We start from the raw sequence: 17,727 nt of genomic DNA, 5'->3' as shown, positions 1-17,727 counted from the left end.
ATCCACCTTTTGGGGTTTGAGTTGTCTCCTCTCTAAGAGGCACTGGTTTATCTAGGATCTCTTCTCGAGCGGTATGGGTTACAGAGGTTCTGGGAGATACTGAGCTCTTTGACACCCACCCACTGGCAGCAGGAGCCCCATTGCCGGTCATCTGTAGTCTCCAACAGTCTCATCTCTTTATCCCAGTGTGCCACACAAATAGCATTTTCTGTGTGCACTTTGTTGAGGAAGAGGTTAAAAAATATGGTCTAGAAAATCTTCTAACAGTCTTTCTGTCTCTAAAACTCTTGATTCTAAAGTTAACTTTAGAAGTGATTATTAATGCATTTTTCTTCTCTGGGCACTTGTTCAGTGAATGAACATACTGTACGCAAGAGAAGGGAGGGTGGGTTTTATATAGAGTTGCTTTGAACTGAAATCTTCAAAAGGAGTTACATATTTTTTTGAATGAGGAAAATCCCAAGAATTTTGGGCTAAGTGACTTGTTCAGAGCCAGTAATGCCAATCTAGGATAATAGTTCTGCTGATTTGATTTGAACAAGCCAAGACCCTTGATGGCTCCTTGGACACAAATCATATTTTTTTATAACTAGTTTCATTGTGCTTCTTCTCCTCTTCACTTATTGCCCCCGTGAGTACAGTATTATAGAGACAGCTTACATGACTTCATGTCCTTTTCTTTCTTCCTTTTGGTCTATATTTAAATAGTTTATGCCTTTGTTTTACTTTTTGTTTTCAATCCCTCCATTTCCCTGGTATTTTGAACAGCTTGAAATAACAGAAGCTGATTTCACTTCCCAAAGACTCATACGCATAAAACCTATGAAAAACAATGATTGGTTTTATTGATACCTGAAAGCATGGGTCCCAACATGCTCTACTTCTGGCTGTTTCCAGCATGATCCCAAGTCATGCTTTAAGAAGAATGTTTAGCACTCAGCAACCCAGAGTTCAGTCTGGCCTGGAACTGAACTGCATTCAGTCTGGCATTGTTTATGTTGGGATGTAGCATGTTTTTAAAACAACAGATTCCTGTCTCCACTCCACTCCTACGAAATCTGAGCCTCCATTAGTGGGGGTCAGAGAAGGCAGTTTTACAAAACATTAGTTTTAGCTTTTGGGATGACTTCTCTGGAAACAGCTGAAAGAATGAATCACTTGGCTGAAAAATGGAGGAAATGTTTAAAAAGACTTTGTAGAAGATATATATATGTGTATATATATATTTGTTCTTGAAGGCTATATCAAATATTTGCCTTATGAGGAACACTGGGGCAGGATATTTTGGTCAGAAGGAGTGGCATGAGTCAAGAGTGAGACCCCATGGCATATCTTTGAGAACTGTGAATGATCCCCAATAGATGAGATAGAAATAAGATAAGATATAAGATAAGATATAAGACTGATCCCTGATATAAGAGATAGAAATGACAGAAGATGGGTCAGGAAAGTATATTAGGACTAAATTGTGAAAAGTCTTGAATGATGAGGAATTGCATGTTATTTCATAGGCAATAAAAGTCACCAAAAGATTCATAAACATGACAATAATGTAGCAAGATTTTCATTTGATAATATAATCATGGCAGCAATATGGAGGGTGAATCCAAAGGAAAAGAAGTTGGTGGCAATGAGACCAATTACAGATTATTAGAGTAGTTCAGACAAATGATTATAAGGCAGGAGGTAAGGACACAGAAAAATGGGGCATAGATTTGAGATTATTCATTTATTCAGTAAATATTTGTTGACTATTTATGTGGTAGGCCCTGTGCTAGCTGCTAGAAAAACAAACAAACAAACCAAACTATAAATGTTCTAAGACAAATAAAAAATAGGTAGTGTGGGTGTGTGCATGTGAATGTGTGTGTATATGTATATGAATAGAAGAGCTATTTTTAAAATAATGGTATTTTCTTTGTAGAAGAAATATAAATAATTTTACATTTTCATTAAACATTATTGGATTTTCTAAGGCGTCTACAATGAGAATGCTTCACATTGTTTAAGTGTTATAATTTAAAAATGTATATATTGGTTTGCCTCCCAGAATAGTAGTGAGAAGATAGGTGTGTGAACAAACAACTAATAGCTCTAAGGTAATTGTTATGATAGAGAGATGTTGACAAATTACTGAAATCATGTGAGCACTAGCATCTAAGTGCGCCATCAAGAGACAGAGAATCTTCATGAAGGAGGCAGCATTTCAAGTGAAGCTTGTAAGATCTGTGAGATCTTCTTACAGACAGAAGAGATACTCCAGATAAGGGGAATAGCATTGGAAGATTAATCTGAGTGAAGAGGCAGGTGTCAGACTCTGAAGAGTCTTGTATTTTTTGCAGAAGTGTCGAGAATTGATCTTATACCGCATTATGAAAATGCAAGCAGAAAAAAGACATGCAAATGTTCATCCCATGAAAGCCATTCTGGCAGCAGTATAGAAGTTAGGTTAAGGTGACATGGACCCTGGGATGAAATTAGAGGCAGGCAGGAAAATCAGTAAAGAAACACCTGTGATAGTTTAGGTGATAATTAACAGGCAGTAGTGATTTGATTGGTTGGACAGTGTGTGTGGGGGGGGGGGGGGTGCATGTGCGCATGCGCATGACACATGTGGTTTGTGGGTAGATGGTCAAAGGAGCAGATAGAACTTATGAGGTCTATCAAATCACTTTTTTTTCCCTCAGATGAGGGGATAATGGTGTTATTCACCATAATAGGAAATATATGATTAAGAGATTGGTGGGAAATTAGGCTGAGTTTAAGGTACATGTGGGATATCCAACGGGAAAATTTTAGTAGGCAGATTATATATGAATATAGACCTCATGAAAGAGATAAAGAGGTAAAAAATCAGTAAGATTTGATGATTGATTATATGCAGTTGGAGGGGATGGTTGTGAGACTGCCATCCAGTCAAGTTTTTGAAATTCAGTTTGCAGTTGTTCAGAAATAGAAGATGATAAGACAAAGAACAAACTTGTAGTTGTTTCTCAAGACAGGGCTCTGTTGTGTCCATCATGACCATGAGGCTTTCTTGCTGTCTTCTGGGCATGGTAGATTATTTTGTCCTCCTTCTCATTTAAGTCCATCATCGCTTCCTTTTTCTTATGGTGAAGTATTGCAGACCCAGAAGTGAGCCACCAAAGGGAAGTGGAAGCCTGGAATATGACGTTGTTTCCATAAACTCTCAACTGCTATGAGTCATATTGGTTATATCTTTTTGTTTCTTAAGAAAAAATGCAAAGAAATGAGCAGTTAGGCTTTCAAGGTTTTCTTGATCTTGTCTTCTTAGATGGAAGAGATGAGTGGATTTTAAGAGAGACAGGTGGATAAATTTTTAAGCGTTTTTTTTTTTTTTCTGAAAGAATAAATGAATCATATGGCTTGATTATTTATTTATTTATTTATTTATTTATTTATTTATTTACCTTTTAAAAAGATTTTATGTGTCAGAGACAGAGAGCACAAGCAGGGGGAATGGCAGGCAGAGGGAGAAGCAGGCTCCCTACTCAATCCCAGGACCTTGGGATTATGACCTGAGCCAAAGGCAGACCCTTAACTGACTGAGCCACCCAGGTGTCCCTGGTCTGATTATTTAAATACCTACTTCTGGTAATGATAAAATTGCCAGCTGATTCACATATCTTTTCAGATTCTTATTCTTAGGAGAACTAGTATTTGTGAGTGTCTATTGTATAAGAGTCATTGTTCTAGGTTTCAGATTCTTATTCTTAGGAGAACTAGTATTTGTGAGTGTCTATCGTATAAGAGTCATTGTTCTAGGTACTTTGCATAAATATTTGAATGAATATGATGTGCACAACAGCTCTGAAGGTGAGGTAGATACTATTGTTATATACCATTTTATGGATTAAGAAATTGAGAAATAGATTAAGCAATTTGTCCTAGTAAGTGACAGTTTGACTCAAAACTTTATGAGCTTAATCCTGATGCTCTAGTGTATATTAGTTACTTAAAAAGAATTGATGAAAAATCATGGTAAGGGTTATAGATGTATTTTCTTGAGTTATAAGTATATTTTCAAAGACTTTGAAAATATATATAAAAATATCATAGGTGCCTCATTACATATCTTTACTAAAGGGTGTACAAAATCATTACAATTTTTAAAAGTATTTTACATGTCATTTGATATTCACAACAATCATATGGGTAAAGCAGAGAACAATACTTTTGTCCCCATTTTCAAATGAGAAAATGAGGTTCAGCAAGATTAAATGACTTACCCAAGGTTGCATGGCAAATAGTAAAGTTGGGACAAGAATTTAGATTTCTCCAGTGTTTTTCCCTTCAAACCATCTTCCTACTTTCATAAACAGTAATCCCATGACACCTTTGCAGGGTAGAGGAAGCATGGGGTAAAATGTGACATTTTTTGAAATGGGTGTTTTGCTGAATCACAGAAAAGTGCAAAGTAGGGTAAACATTTACTATTGGTACAGTATTTAATACCAAATCTAAATTTCAAGTGAAGAGCAGCTAAATCATTTTATTCATTTATCTATCTATCTATCTATCTATCTATCTATCTATCTCTCAGAGCTACAAGATTCAGTCTTACAAATCCAGTTTTAGAAATGAGTTTTTCAAAATGAGTATTTTGGAAATTAGACTATTTTCATTGCCTGTTGCTCTTTTAAATATTTTTTCTTAAATAAATTTAAAGTTTCTGAGAAGAATCAAAAATTTTATTTGATCTTATTTAAGGCCATTCTAAAAACCAATCTCTCGATGTTATTATTCATGGAGAATAGTTTTGAAATAATTCATTGTGATTGTATCATAGATTAGTACAGTTTATCCCTTCTGATTTTTTTATTCTGACTATGAATATATTTAACCTATTGATTCGTGTGCACAGCAAGTACCAGTATATGTACGTGAATTAAATAGGGCAACTAAGTAATGAAACATTTTAAATCACAGTAATTGTATATTATTTCATTATACTGTTTGGAAGAATTCTTATCTTCTTAATCTATGCCTTATTTTCTACAAACCAGAAGAGGAAATAATAGTTTTCATTATAACTATGCAATTCAGAAAGGCTTCTTTGGAGGCATTTACAGGCATTCTCAAGGAGGATTTTGTGAATACTGAGCCACTTCAAAGGTTTTTGCAGCTTTCCTTTTCATTCAACAAAGCTTCCTACAGAAAGAACAAACAGAAGATCAAATTCTTCATTATTATACATCTTTCAAAATGAAGATCTTTCTCCTTTATTTTATTATTTTTTAGATCATTCTATTCTTGTTATTTCATTGTCATTCATAACTTTATCTTGGAACCCTAGCTGAATTTTGAATTATTTAATTCTTTACCACAATATCACTATACAGTTGACCTTTGAATAACATGGGAGTTAGGGGCACCAACCCCCATGCTGTTGAAAATCTCTGTATAATTTTTGACTACCCCAGAGCTTAACTGTTAATAGCCTACTGTTGATCAGAAGCCTTTACCAATAACACAGTCAATACATATTTTGTATGTTATATGCATTATATGCTGTATTCTTAAAATAAAGTAAGCTACAGAAAAGAAAGTGTTATTAAGAAAATCATAAGGAAAAGAAAATACATTTATACCACTGTACTGTAAAAAATCTGCATGTAAGTGGACTTGCACAGTCCAAACCTGTGTTGCTCAAGGGTCAGCGCTGCAATATATTTTAACCCTGAAAGTTTTGTCATTAATGGTGTTCAAACTGAAACATGACTCAGATTGAATCTGAATCCAGAAACAGAAAACTCTTATCTTGCTTTCAAATCCTACATTTAGTTTTCTGATTGTATATAATACTAGTTTTCAAATGGGTAATTTTGTCCCCCAGGGGGCATTTGACAATGTCTGGAGACATTTAACTGTCAGGACTTGAGGTGCTACTGGCGTTTAGTGAATAGAGGCCAGAGCTGTGGCTGATCATCCTCTAATCCAGAGGACACCCCCACCCAGTTATCCCATCCAAAATGTCAAGAGTGCTGAGGGTAAAAACATCTAGTTTATTAAAATTCCTATTGAGAACATTGCTTTGCTACCTTTTCAGCTACTTTAGAGGATTTTTAGGCTCTGTATGGAAAAGTTATTAGGTCTGATTTATAAGGGAACTTACACATTCAAATGAAAGTTGTGCTTCAAAGTCAAAGAGACACAAGGCAAGAATGAGAACCAGACCCTAACTTGAGGAGTTTGGTTTTTTTCCAGGAGAGGGGAGGTTTTTCCCTGTTGAAAGCAGGAAAGAAGGAAACAATGGGCAAAGGTGCAGATAATTTTGAAGATGTGCAGATATAAATTTCCAGATGTTTGTATCAAATGTCTCCTATTTACTCTGAGATAAGAGGTGAGATCATCTGCTGGGAGAAAGAGAGGTAGCAGTGGTAACCTAGGAGGTTTAAGAATAATAGAAGTTGAAATAGCCACTGTAAAGAATGGGCAATGGCTGTTTTTGAAGTTAAAGGGACAGGTGCATCGTGATTCAGAGAGCTCATAAAGTCGTGCTGGAAATAAACAGGGGCTCATTTCTCCTGAGTGGACTAGAGTGCAGGGCAGAGTTCTAGCCATGGCAAGGAACTTGGGAAACCTGTAGAAAACTAAGGAGAAGCCCAGTTAAAATGGCTGGACAAAAACTGTGATAGTTAAGGGAAACGATTGTATCTTGATGGGCACAGAAGGGCCCAGGTTTATGGTGCAGGATTGATCCTTAGTCCCAACTGCAGATGGGACTCATTAATGTTTCAAGCATTAGCTCCACACTTCCTAGAATAAAGCCTAGCATGTTGTGGATGCTTAATAAATATTTGAATGAATAAATGCCACATTCCTTACTAGCCACTGAAGATATATACATTGCTGAAGAAAATGGCCTTTTCTTGTATAAGCTGGTTTGATTCATATTTTTTGGTGTTTTGAGACCAAAAGAGATATACTAGATACAAGAAACAAGCACAGTGTTCTCTAGGACCCAAAGGACGGCCATCTGATCTAGTCTTGAGAGGTCAGAGACATATTCCCAGAGGGAGTGAGATTATAGCATGTCAAAGATGGGGCAAAATCATTTTATTTTTTGTAAGGATGTGTCCACATGGGCTCAGGTAGGCAGGACTGACACAGAGAAATTCACCTCTTTCCCTAAATTCCTTTACCTTCCCCACCAGAGAAAAGTTGTTGCCAGGAAAATCCAACAAAACCTTCTAGTCCAGGGAAGCCTCATGCACATTGTGAGCCACCTCCCCACCTTACATAATTTACCAAGTACCATATATATACATTCCAAAGTCAAATTGCACTAAATCAAGGACAGTGGATTGAAGAGATGGTGAAAGTCCTGAATTTGGGATGGAAGACAAGGATTTTACGTTTGGTGTCATTACTTGAGTAATGTTACTAACTATTGCAGGGGAGCTGTTAAATATTCCTACCTCAGTTTCCTTTTAGGCAGCATGAAATTTGTATTGTCTCTCATGTGATATTAATCAGTACCAAAAAAAGGAATCAGAATGCTTGGTTGGAGCAAAGAGTACTAAGAAAATTTATTTTCTTATTCAAGATACATTTTTGGCTACATTTACAGGGAAACACATTTCTTTGTATTAATCCATAATTAGGTGTTAGGTTATAGAGCAAACCAACTGTATTTTTCCGATGAAATAAAATAAATTTTTGCTCCTTCGGGCTTATGTTTTAAATTATTGGACCGAATTCTTGCTAATGTGTCTTTTTTATATTAGATGTGGTGTTCATGCTACAAATCACCTGATAGTTATTAGAATATTTTCCAAGGAATCTGATGCGTAAAATGGGGCTGAGGGAAAGACAGTCCTTTGTTCGTTTGTACCAGATTCCAGAAATCTACTAGTTCTGAGGAAAAAACTGAGAATGTATTTATTTGTAAGTTATTTTATGTTTTTTAAGATTTTTTTAATCATAAGTTAGTTTAATTATTCCTCACAATAATTCTGTGAGTTAAGTATTATAATTTTACCCATTTTATACTTTGTGAAAGTGAGGAGGTTAAAGAGCTTGGCCTAAGACCCAGGAGTTACTGGGGTAGAGTCAGGTCACATGGGCTGCCTCACTCGCAGGGATGGTGTCTGTGCTAGCCTCCTTCTTGTGGAAAAGTGCTTCTCTACCCTTACCTCCAATGTGTGTTCTGCCTGGGAGCTGCCTCTTGTGACCTCAGTCTGCTGAGCAACACTAACTGACCTCGGAGTGGTCATTTGACCTAAACTGGTAATAATAACCCTCCTGACCCATCTCAGGAATACATGAAGGGAGCCTAGACAATTAGAATCTTTCCTCACATTTTTTTAACCTAGACGAAGAGAGGGATGGAGGAAAGTGAGGGAGGAGATGTGGAGAGAGATTCTTCTTTTCTGGCTGGGAAGCTGTTCTTATGGGAGCCAGAAGAAGCCACTGAAAGTTGTCGTGGTAGGCACATGGGGAGTGCTGGTCCAAGAGAAGAAAGCTGACCTGGCAGCACTCATGACCCTGATTCAGTTTTCCCTCATGACAACTGTGTTTTTTAACCTGCTGCCTGTCTGGTTTCCTGACCCAATAAATACCTCCTTTTCCTTTGACTAAGCTAATTCTAGTTGGGTTTTTGCAGCTTCCCACAATGGTCCTGACTCACACAACTGTGAAGAGGCAGAACCAGAATTCAAAAGATTTTCTTTCTCCCGTCTCCACACTATTTCTACCAAACTACAATATCTATCATGCCTCTGTTCTGGGGCCTTAGATCCTTCTGGAATTAACATTCATTTATACTGACAAGACTAGAGAAGTTGTGCCAGGTGCAAGTTTCTGGTTTTCTCTCTTGGCTCTTACGATTTATGCTTCCTGAACACTCCAGAGTGGTATTTCTGGTAAGAAAAGCTAAACAGCCAGGTGGACTCAGGAGAAGCTAAGTCCTGGGCTGAAGTAAGCTGTTCAGATTTTGCACATTTAGAACTGCCTGGAACTCTTTGCTGTTAGGTCTCTGATCCCATTTTCCCTCTTTCAATAATAAAAGCCAAAAAAGTGGAAAATCTTGGCTATTTGGATGTCATGGAATCCTTGACCCAGATTCGTATTCTCAAATAACAAATACCGATTTACACTAAAAAAGCATGTGCTTTTATATACATATAATGCATGCATTATATAATTAATATAGACTTTATCTTTAACAAATTATAAGGTTTTTTTTTGGCATAGAAGTAGGACACTCAATTAATGATTTTTTTCAAGCCTCATAGTTCTTATATTTTTCATAATAACTCTCCGTGATTGGTAAGTCTTTTTAAGTTCAATTCAACTTAGAGGTGAAGAAATTCATTTAAAAGGACTACATCATGCTCTCTATAGTCATAAATTAATATATTCATAGGATATATCATTTATGACAAGAAAACAGCTCTGCTTATTTGTTCTTGGCCATTTGCATAGGGCCATTTTCATTGAACTAATTGGCATAATAGCAACGACAACAGTAACAATAAAAATACCGATTCAATAAAAAAATTCAAAGAATATGAAAGACAAAACCAACCTGAGATCCATAATTCAATTAAGAGAGTGACCAAGATTACAGTGAAGAGTTTTAGAAGGTCAAGTCAAATTCTGCTTGTGTTCTCACTGACCTGCAATGCTGTGTGACAGGATTCAGTGCCAAGTCAGTTTTAGCTGTCTCTTTTTTCCTTACCACGCTCACAGCTTCTACTGCCATCAGTAGAGGCAATAAAAGGCAATAGAAGCCAGAGGCAAAAACAATAAAAGGGAAGCAGACCCTTGCTTGAGTTTGCAAGTTACTCATCATCCTGGTTTATGGGCTTTCCATGAATATCTATGTAATTTCTTTCTCACTGCCAAGTCACCTGATTTCTCAAGTCCTGGCTTAGGAAATGAGATGAGCAGGGAGGCGTGCCATTGGCTCGCAGAAAACTGTGTTTGTTACAAGTGCCTTTGGTCTTATTTTTACTGTACAAAGTATAACGTGCCATGTAATTACAAGGCTTGATTGTTTAGACTCTGAGGTTAAAGAAGGTAAGGATTAGTCTCTCTATTTTTTTAATTCCCATTTTTCTATAGCAGTTCTACTTTGCTACACTCCTACATTCCAAGATATGATTTGCCAGACAATGATCAACATTTTGATGTCTGATACACAAATAATCTCTCCAGAATAACTGGAAATTTTAACATTTTGGGGATTTGAAATAATACATACATAAGCTATAGAATTTGGCATAGAATTTATGTTTTTCCCCAAAGAGAAGAAAAACACTAGATGTGATACCTACTCTAAATTTGGTGGCTGCTTTTGAAGAATTTAAGAAATCACTTCTTTACCTAAAGAATTTGTTAAGGCTCTGGGTAGCTGAAAAGTCAACAATAAAATTACTCTCAACTACTACATTACATGGGTCCACTTTCTTCAGTTGTAAAAACCAAGTTTAATTATGCCTCAGATACTGCATTAATTGCTACATATATTTATATTATACATATATGTGTATATGTAATTTTTATATATGCATTTTCCTTGTTTAAACTTCACGGCAGTATGCACGGATTAGGCATAACTATCCCCATTTTGCAAATGTGAAGTCTGGGACTACACAATTAAGTAGCTTCCCCTCACCTGCAGCTAGTAAACAACCAGGGCTACATACTTCACCCCTACGTTATACTCTTTCCTTTTGGGGGGGCTTATTAAAAATAACAATAAAACAAATTTAAAAATTTACATTCTGAAATATTATGGAAAAGAGACCTGCCTGGAGGCCTAATTCTTCCTCATCACTAATCTGCATCTTAGTAAGGCATTCTTCCTGAACTAGAGCTCCAAACTTTTGTTATATTTGGTGACAGTTCTTTAATTAAGCTAACAGATTAGGACATACATTTATGAATATACTGTAATGATTCAAAAACAGACACTGGTACCCTTATTCCCACCTAGACAAAGAGCCACAGTTTGAAAACCTGTTTGTGTGGACATCATTGAACCTTACCTCTTGAATTAACTATTCCAGTGCCTGTGTTGGAATAGCTCAAAAAGAACATTTCTAGAGGACATATTTGTAACATGGTGGTAGAAATACTCTGAAAATGAATGAATTACTTCTGCTTTATGGATATTTTCTTTTTTTTTTTTTTCTTTCTTAGTCACCTACTACTGTTAGCTGCTGGTAATTATAAATATATTTATTTATATATTTATAATTATATATATATAATTATATATATAAATAAATATATTTATATATATATATAAATTATATATATATATAATATATATATATATATAACATATATATATATATATAACAAAAACTAAAGGAACTTGCAAACATGAAACCAGCCCTACAAGAAATAAATAAGAAATTGTCTTGTCTCATAGTTTTAGGATTTCTTAGTATTAGATCATTGTTTCTAGATGGAAGGAAGTTGAGTGTTTGGAACTTAAGTGACTTACTCACGATTACAACAGAGTCAGCCAAAAAGAATAAGAAACTTCCTGGCTTTAAGTGTTAGACGCTGGCAACCCAATCTGCCTTTTTACCAATGGGCAATCTCCCTTCAAACCCATGGGCTTTTCATGCAGGGCAAATGGGCTTGTTCTTGGGTCTGACCACCACTGCTGCTCTCTGAAATGACATCAACTTGAATTAGGGTTTATTTCATATGGTTGGCATATAAACCTCAGGGTTTTATTATGAGATGTCAAATCTAAAAGTGAAGGTTCCTTGTCAGTTGCTAATTTCTTTGGACAGACTTTGCCTGAAGAGTCGATTGTTCCTGGAGAACAAAGGTTTTGAACTTCAGGCAGTCTTGAGTCAAGCTGTAAGTAGGCAGAAGGAATGAGACAGCATGACCTGTTGCCCTCTTATTTTGAACCATAGTTTGCTCCCACTGGGTATCTACCTGGTATGATGTAATGTTTCAGGAAGGGCACTGTTAGCTCTGACTCACACAGGTATCACTTTTCTGGGCATGAGTGATTTCTATAATTCATTTATCATGAAATGAGAGTTTATTCATAGTGCTTTAGAGCTTAGAAATGAGTTCTGCATATGTACTGATCATTCTTTTTTTTTTTTATTATGTTATGTTAATCACCATACATTACATCATTAGTTTTCGATGTAGTGTTCCACGATTCGTTGTTTGTGTATAACACCCAGTGCTCCATTCAGTACGTTCCCTCTTTAATACCCATCACCAGGCTAACCCATCCTCCCACACCCTCCCCTCTAGAACCCTCAGTTTGTTTCTCAGAGTCCATATCATTCTTAATCATCCAGTTTATTTTTCTCTGTCTGTTCCCAATTCTATATTATCATGTCATTTCCTGCAGAGCAGGTGTCTTTATCACAATTTTTCTCATGAGCTTTGATTACATACAATTTGCTTCGTTGACTTATACTTTGATATCTTTCGTGGGGCAAGCCAGAGATGACACCAACAAGCTGGACGGGCAGGCCTCTTGGTTGGTTTCTCTTGGTACAACAGACATCGATAGACAGTTTCACTTTCCTTAAGTATTACATTTTACTTCTCCTTTCACAGAACCCTGCAGGGTCTCCATGGAATGAGAATATTGCTGATGAAATAAAATTTGAACTTTTAAGAATGTTTCTGATTGTGGATGCCTGGGTGGCTCAGTCGGTTGAGCGGCTGCCTTCGGCTCAGGTCATGATCCTGGAGTCCCGGGATTGAGTCCCGCATCGGGCTCCCTGCTCGGCAGGGAGTCTGCTTCTCCCTCTGACCCTCCCCCCTCTCATGCTCTCTCTCTCTCTCTCAAATAAATGAATAAATCTTTAAAATAAAATAAAATTCGTCTGGTCACTTCCTACCTTCTTGAGGTAGGAACCCTCACTGCATACCAGAACACATGTTCCCTCTGACTCCTGCGTCCAGGTTATATGGTATTTCTCAGAGCTGTTGCACCATCCACTAGTCATCCTTAGAATGTACTTACCCTCCTCCCTAACTTCTGCTCCTTTAAAAATGTTATAAAATGTCCTTTTGTAGATTTCTTGTTTGCCCACAATACTTACTGAACTTACTGTCTTCTGCAAGTAGAGAACAGAAATAAGAGGAGGGTAAGTGTGGTAAGTGTGGCCCCACTCACCACTTTCCATCTGTGATCAGAGAAAACACCAATATCCCCCCAACTATATATGCCAACTTCCTGCTTCAGCAATGTCATATTTTGTCTTCTTTCCTATTATAAGAGATTCTTTGTCCATACTCCTATTTAGAATCAAGCCCTCCACCCATGAACTGGATCCCGTCCTGTCTGACAGCCTCACTTCATCCAGGGTCTCTGCCTTGTTGGCCTCAGAAAGACTTTTTCTAACGGTCTGAAATAGCAGCTCCTCTGCATCATTACCTTCTATCCCCTTGGCCTGTTCTACTTTTCTTCAAGGCATTTATAATGACCTGAAATGATATTATACATTTATCTGACTCCTTCCACTTAGAATAGAGGTTGGCAAACTATGGCTTGAGGGCCAAGTCAGCCTGCCATCTGCTTTAATAAATAAAATTTTATTGGGGGGCGCTTGGGTGGCTCAGTCGTTAAGCGTCTGCCTTCAGCTCGGGTCATGGTCCCAGGGTCCTGGGATCGAGCCCCGCATCGGGCTCCCTGCTCCACGGGGAGTCTGCTTCTCCCTCTCACACTCCCCCGCTTGTGTTCCCTCTCTCGCTGTCTCTCTCTCTCTGTCAAATAAATAAAATCTTAAAAAAAAATTTTACTGGAACACAACCATGGCCACTTGTATGTCTTTCAGTGACAGCTTTCCCACATTTGATGGCAGAGTTGAGTAGCTGTGACAGAGACTGTGAGGCCCACAAAGCCTAAAATATTTATCATCTGGAACTTTACAGAAGATGTTGGCCAACCTTTGCATGGGAATATAAACCCCCACAAAGGAAAGTATTTTGTTTTGTTCCCTGCCTTAACCCCAGTGCCTAGAAGAATAGCTGGCACTTAACAGAGGCTCAATAAACATTTGTGGAAGAGAGAGTGAATAGACGGATCCTCTATGGCGCCATCTTAACTTCACTCTCTCTGATTCGGTCTTCTGTTTTTATTATCCTTCCTCCATTTTCCATAAACTCTGTCCTCTGATTTGTTTCTTCCATTAACCTTTTTCTTCATATTCATCAAATTTCCATTTGGAGGAAAAGTCCTAAAAATAGCTCAACAAATTTTGGAAATAAAGGTTAGCTTAAAGGAATTTTTTCTTTGGCAATAGGAGTAAAAATGTGTCCACTGTTTCTTTGCCAACATCTGTATCATTGTGTTTGTTTTGGAGCAGAAATTCTGTCAGCAAGAAATGATATTTATTTTATTAGTTATTCTTCACAAATAGTTACCTACCATATTGCTCGATACTCTTGGTAATGTTTGTTAATAATGTTGGCATTTTTTGCTAATAATGTTGGCATTCTTTACCATTTTATTTACTTCATATTCTATGGAGTTTAATTTCTGTAGAGTAATCCCCTTTCATATTTTGTTGATTGAGCACTTTACTTGTTATTATTAATGCGTATTATGCTTACCCTATCTTCAGTTTTTGCTCATGAGACTTTATCCAAAAAGTAAACACTCCTGACACATGCAGTTCTTTTGATTTCACAACTTATCCATGCCGGAGATACTTTCCATACTAACTTTGATTTCTTGCAGATGTGGAATAAAACCAGTATTAAATAAATGAACTTTCTATGTCTATTCTTAAAACAAAAGAAAACAAACAAAAATCTCTGCTGGATCTGATTACTCCTAGGTGACTAAAAATTCTGTGAACCTGTGGAGACAGGAAGGTACTGGCAGCAAAGAGCATGGGTTATCTATTAGAATCTTGGATTGTGTTTTTGAAATAGGAAGTTAAAACGCTAATGTGTCCAAAAATAATCTCAAGTGTAAGTTATTATTGTTCCCTTAGAGGGAAATTCACAATTGAATAACATCTTATAAAGGTAAAAACGCGACTCTCAATATGCAATTATTCATGTGTTATGAGTGGATGCATAAAATCTGATGCATCAGAGCTGTCCTGACATGATCATTTCTGTGATTTGGTTCTAATACCCAAGAGACTTTCGTGGTGCCTCAGTCAAGGTGATTTGCTGCTGTCTTACCATGAGTAGTGATGACAATACTTAATTCTTCTCTCTGTGTCAACCTCTGACCTCATTTAGTTAATTGAGTTCTGAGGTTTACTCCTGGCAGGTGTCCAGTTCACATTGAATCTCACCTGTAGCTCTGGTTTCTTGGTTATAATTTATATGTGTCTTATAAATTGTGATAATGGCAGAGAAAGCTGACAAAAGATATTTATTTCTAAATATCTAAACAAATTTCTAAGTTTATTTCAAAATGTAACATATGTAAATAATAAAAGTTTTATCTTTAATAATAATGGCAACTCTAAGTAACTTTGATGTATTCTAGTTTTCTAAATACTGAACTGGTAAGGATAACTAAGATACTGGAAAATAAAAAGATTAGCCTATCCCATGCAATGGAAAGGTTTTTTAAGCTGTTGTTTTTCATTTTGTATTTGAGTTCCAATAGATTGTTTTTGCTTGTTTTTCATAAATCTCTGTTATTAGGTACTCAAAATAAACTAAATTTATAAATTCTACCAAGTTTATTGTGCATGTTTCTCATTTTCTGGTGAAACAGAAACTACGTAGTATATGACAGCATGGTAGAGTTGAATCAGTTCCTAGGAATCAGGAGACCCAACCCTGGAATAGCTTCTATTGTGTGATGTTGAACAGGTCACATAACTTCTCTGGGATTTGGTTTCCTCATCAGTAATGGGAGAAGGTTGAATCAAGTGATCCTCTCTTCCCTTCCAGATTTGTAGTCTCACACTCTATTTTAGGGCCTCTGGAAAGGCTTTGTGTTGTGGAGAAAAAAAATTTCACAAGCTGGAATCCAGGTATATATTCCTACTTCCATTTTTGATTACTTATTTTCAATATATCCTTCAAAATGAGGATAAAATTTAATTTATTTAACTTATTCATCTTTTGTTATTCCAAAGGCACACCCAACCATGGAGTCAGTGAGAAAATGTTCAAACATTTGTAAACAATCAACTTTCCTAATGTGAAGGCCAACTCCACGGAATCTTAAACAGAGCAAGGCAATGAAAACAGTCCAAGTCCTGGCTTCGACTCCTTTAAGGGGTCCAAAATCCAGATTCTTTGCTAACTGTATCTTCTTCATCTCTGTTTCTTCTACACCCAGGTTTTATCACTTAAGGCAAAAAGAGTAGAAAAAGACAATGCACCTGACTCATTGAAATATAAATCTCGGCATAATGATTGAAACACTGTGATGCTGTATTAGGCTGATCACCAAGCAGGATGATCAGGTAACTTGACTCAATATTAGACTGCACAAACTGTGAAGGGCAACCTGGTGTTCTGGGTGCCCAGACCAAGTCTGTTGCTAAAAATAAGTCACAACGTTGGTTGAAAAAAAAAGTCTTGATTGTATTCACAAGCTGGAATACTCAGGCTGTGAATTATATGAAGGTGGGAATGAATCCAGAGAGGTGAGCAAAGGGCATCATTTGAGGGTTTTTCCTGACCTAGATGGACCTCAGGGTTAGTTTTTGGTTCTTTGCAGTTTTATGGGGAGGGGAAAGGAAGCCCAGGGCCTGCCTAACATGGGAAGCTTAGTAAGAGACACACCTCCTCCATAAAACTGGATACCAAAGGACTGTACTCTAATTAAAAGGGTGAACCAGATATAAACTTGCATGTACCACACACACTGCCCCTCCCTAGGTATTTCAAGAAAAACTGCCTGTGTTAAGCCTTGATGATAAGCAGAATTTTTAAAAATCTCCAGAGAATTTCTAACCATAAACTAACCCTCATATGTGTTTGAAGACAGAACTCCCACTGCCAGTGGTGGCCTGAAACATCTTTTTTTTTTTTTTTTAAGATTTTATTTATTTATTTGACAGAGACAAACAGTGAGAGAAGGAACAAAAGCAGGGGAGTGGGAGAGGAAGAAACAGGTTTCCTGCCGAGCAGGGAGCCTGATCCGGGACTCAATCCAGGACCCTGGGGTCATGACCTGAGCTGAAGGCAGACGCTTAATGACTGAGCCACCCAGGCGCCCGGCCTGAAACATCTTAAGCCAAGTTAGTGTCAAGTGATCCAAGACTGGTAGTGCTAAGGCACATGGTAGAAACAAGTTAGAGTCTCTTTCAGACCTTAAAGAGTCCCCACCGATAAAGGCCCAAGGGATAGGAGCACCTCGTTAAAAAAACAAAACAAAACACACAAGGAAGCAAAATACCAAGAGTGAGAGCTGACAGACAAGAGACAGAGAAGTCTGAAAACATTTTGCAGTTAATAGATACGTGTGCTAAAAGAAGTATAAGTTATAGATTTTAAGAAATAAAAGAGTTTTTAAATTATAAGTAAAGAGCAAGCACAATTAAAACAGAATCAAATCAACCAGAGCCTGCAGAAACAAAGCATATGAGTGAAATGAAGAACTAAATGTATGGGTTCGATAGTGGGTTCGATACAGTTCATGAGAGAATTACTACTCTAGACCTGAAGATATTGCCAGTTCAGTGAGTAAATGAGAAGGAAGATAAACAGGTGAGGATGAGAGAAATGGAGGCTGAATCCAAAGTAAATCTAGTCAGCATTCCAGAAGGAGAAGACAGA

The 17,727-nt window shown here is 37.1% G+C and overlaps 1 long non-coding RNA gene across 4 annotated transcripts in view; it reads left to right on the top strand.

The window, feature by feature from the left end:
• Positions 1-17,727, top strand: part of LOC123848292 (uncharacterized) — a 74,461-nt gene that overhangs the window by 36,784 nt on the left and 19,950 nt on the right. For 2 of the 4 annotated variants that reach the window (XR_010409511.1, XR_006791753.3), the window contains one exon: positions 16,283-16,409. The exons of the other annotated variants lie outside the window; for them this stretch is intronic. This is a non-coding gene — a long non-coding RNA (uncharacterized LOC123848292). The remainder of the gene's footprint in view (positions 1-16,282; positions 16,410-17,727) is intronic. 4 annotated transcript variants of the gene reach the window in all.

Source organism: Mirounga angustirostris, unplaced genomic scaffold (genome assembly GCF_029215605.1).
Source record: "Mirounga angustirostris isolate CCGP_5_RB_7025 unplaced genomic scaffold, mMirAng1.0.hap1 SCAF_2, whole genome shotgun sequence".
Classification (NCBI taxonomy): domain Eukaryota; kingdom Metazoa; phylum Chordata; class Mammalia; order Carnivora; family Phocidae; genus Mirounga; species Mirounga angustirostris.
Note: the sequence above shows the minus strand (reverse complement) of the source record. Positions and strands in the feature narration are given on the sequence as shown.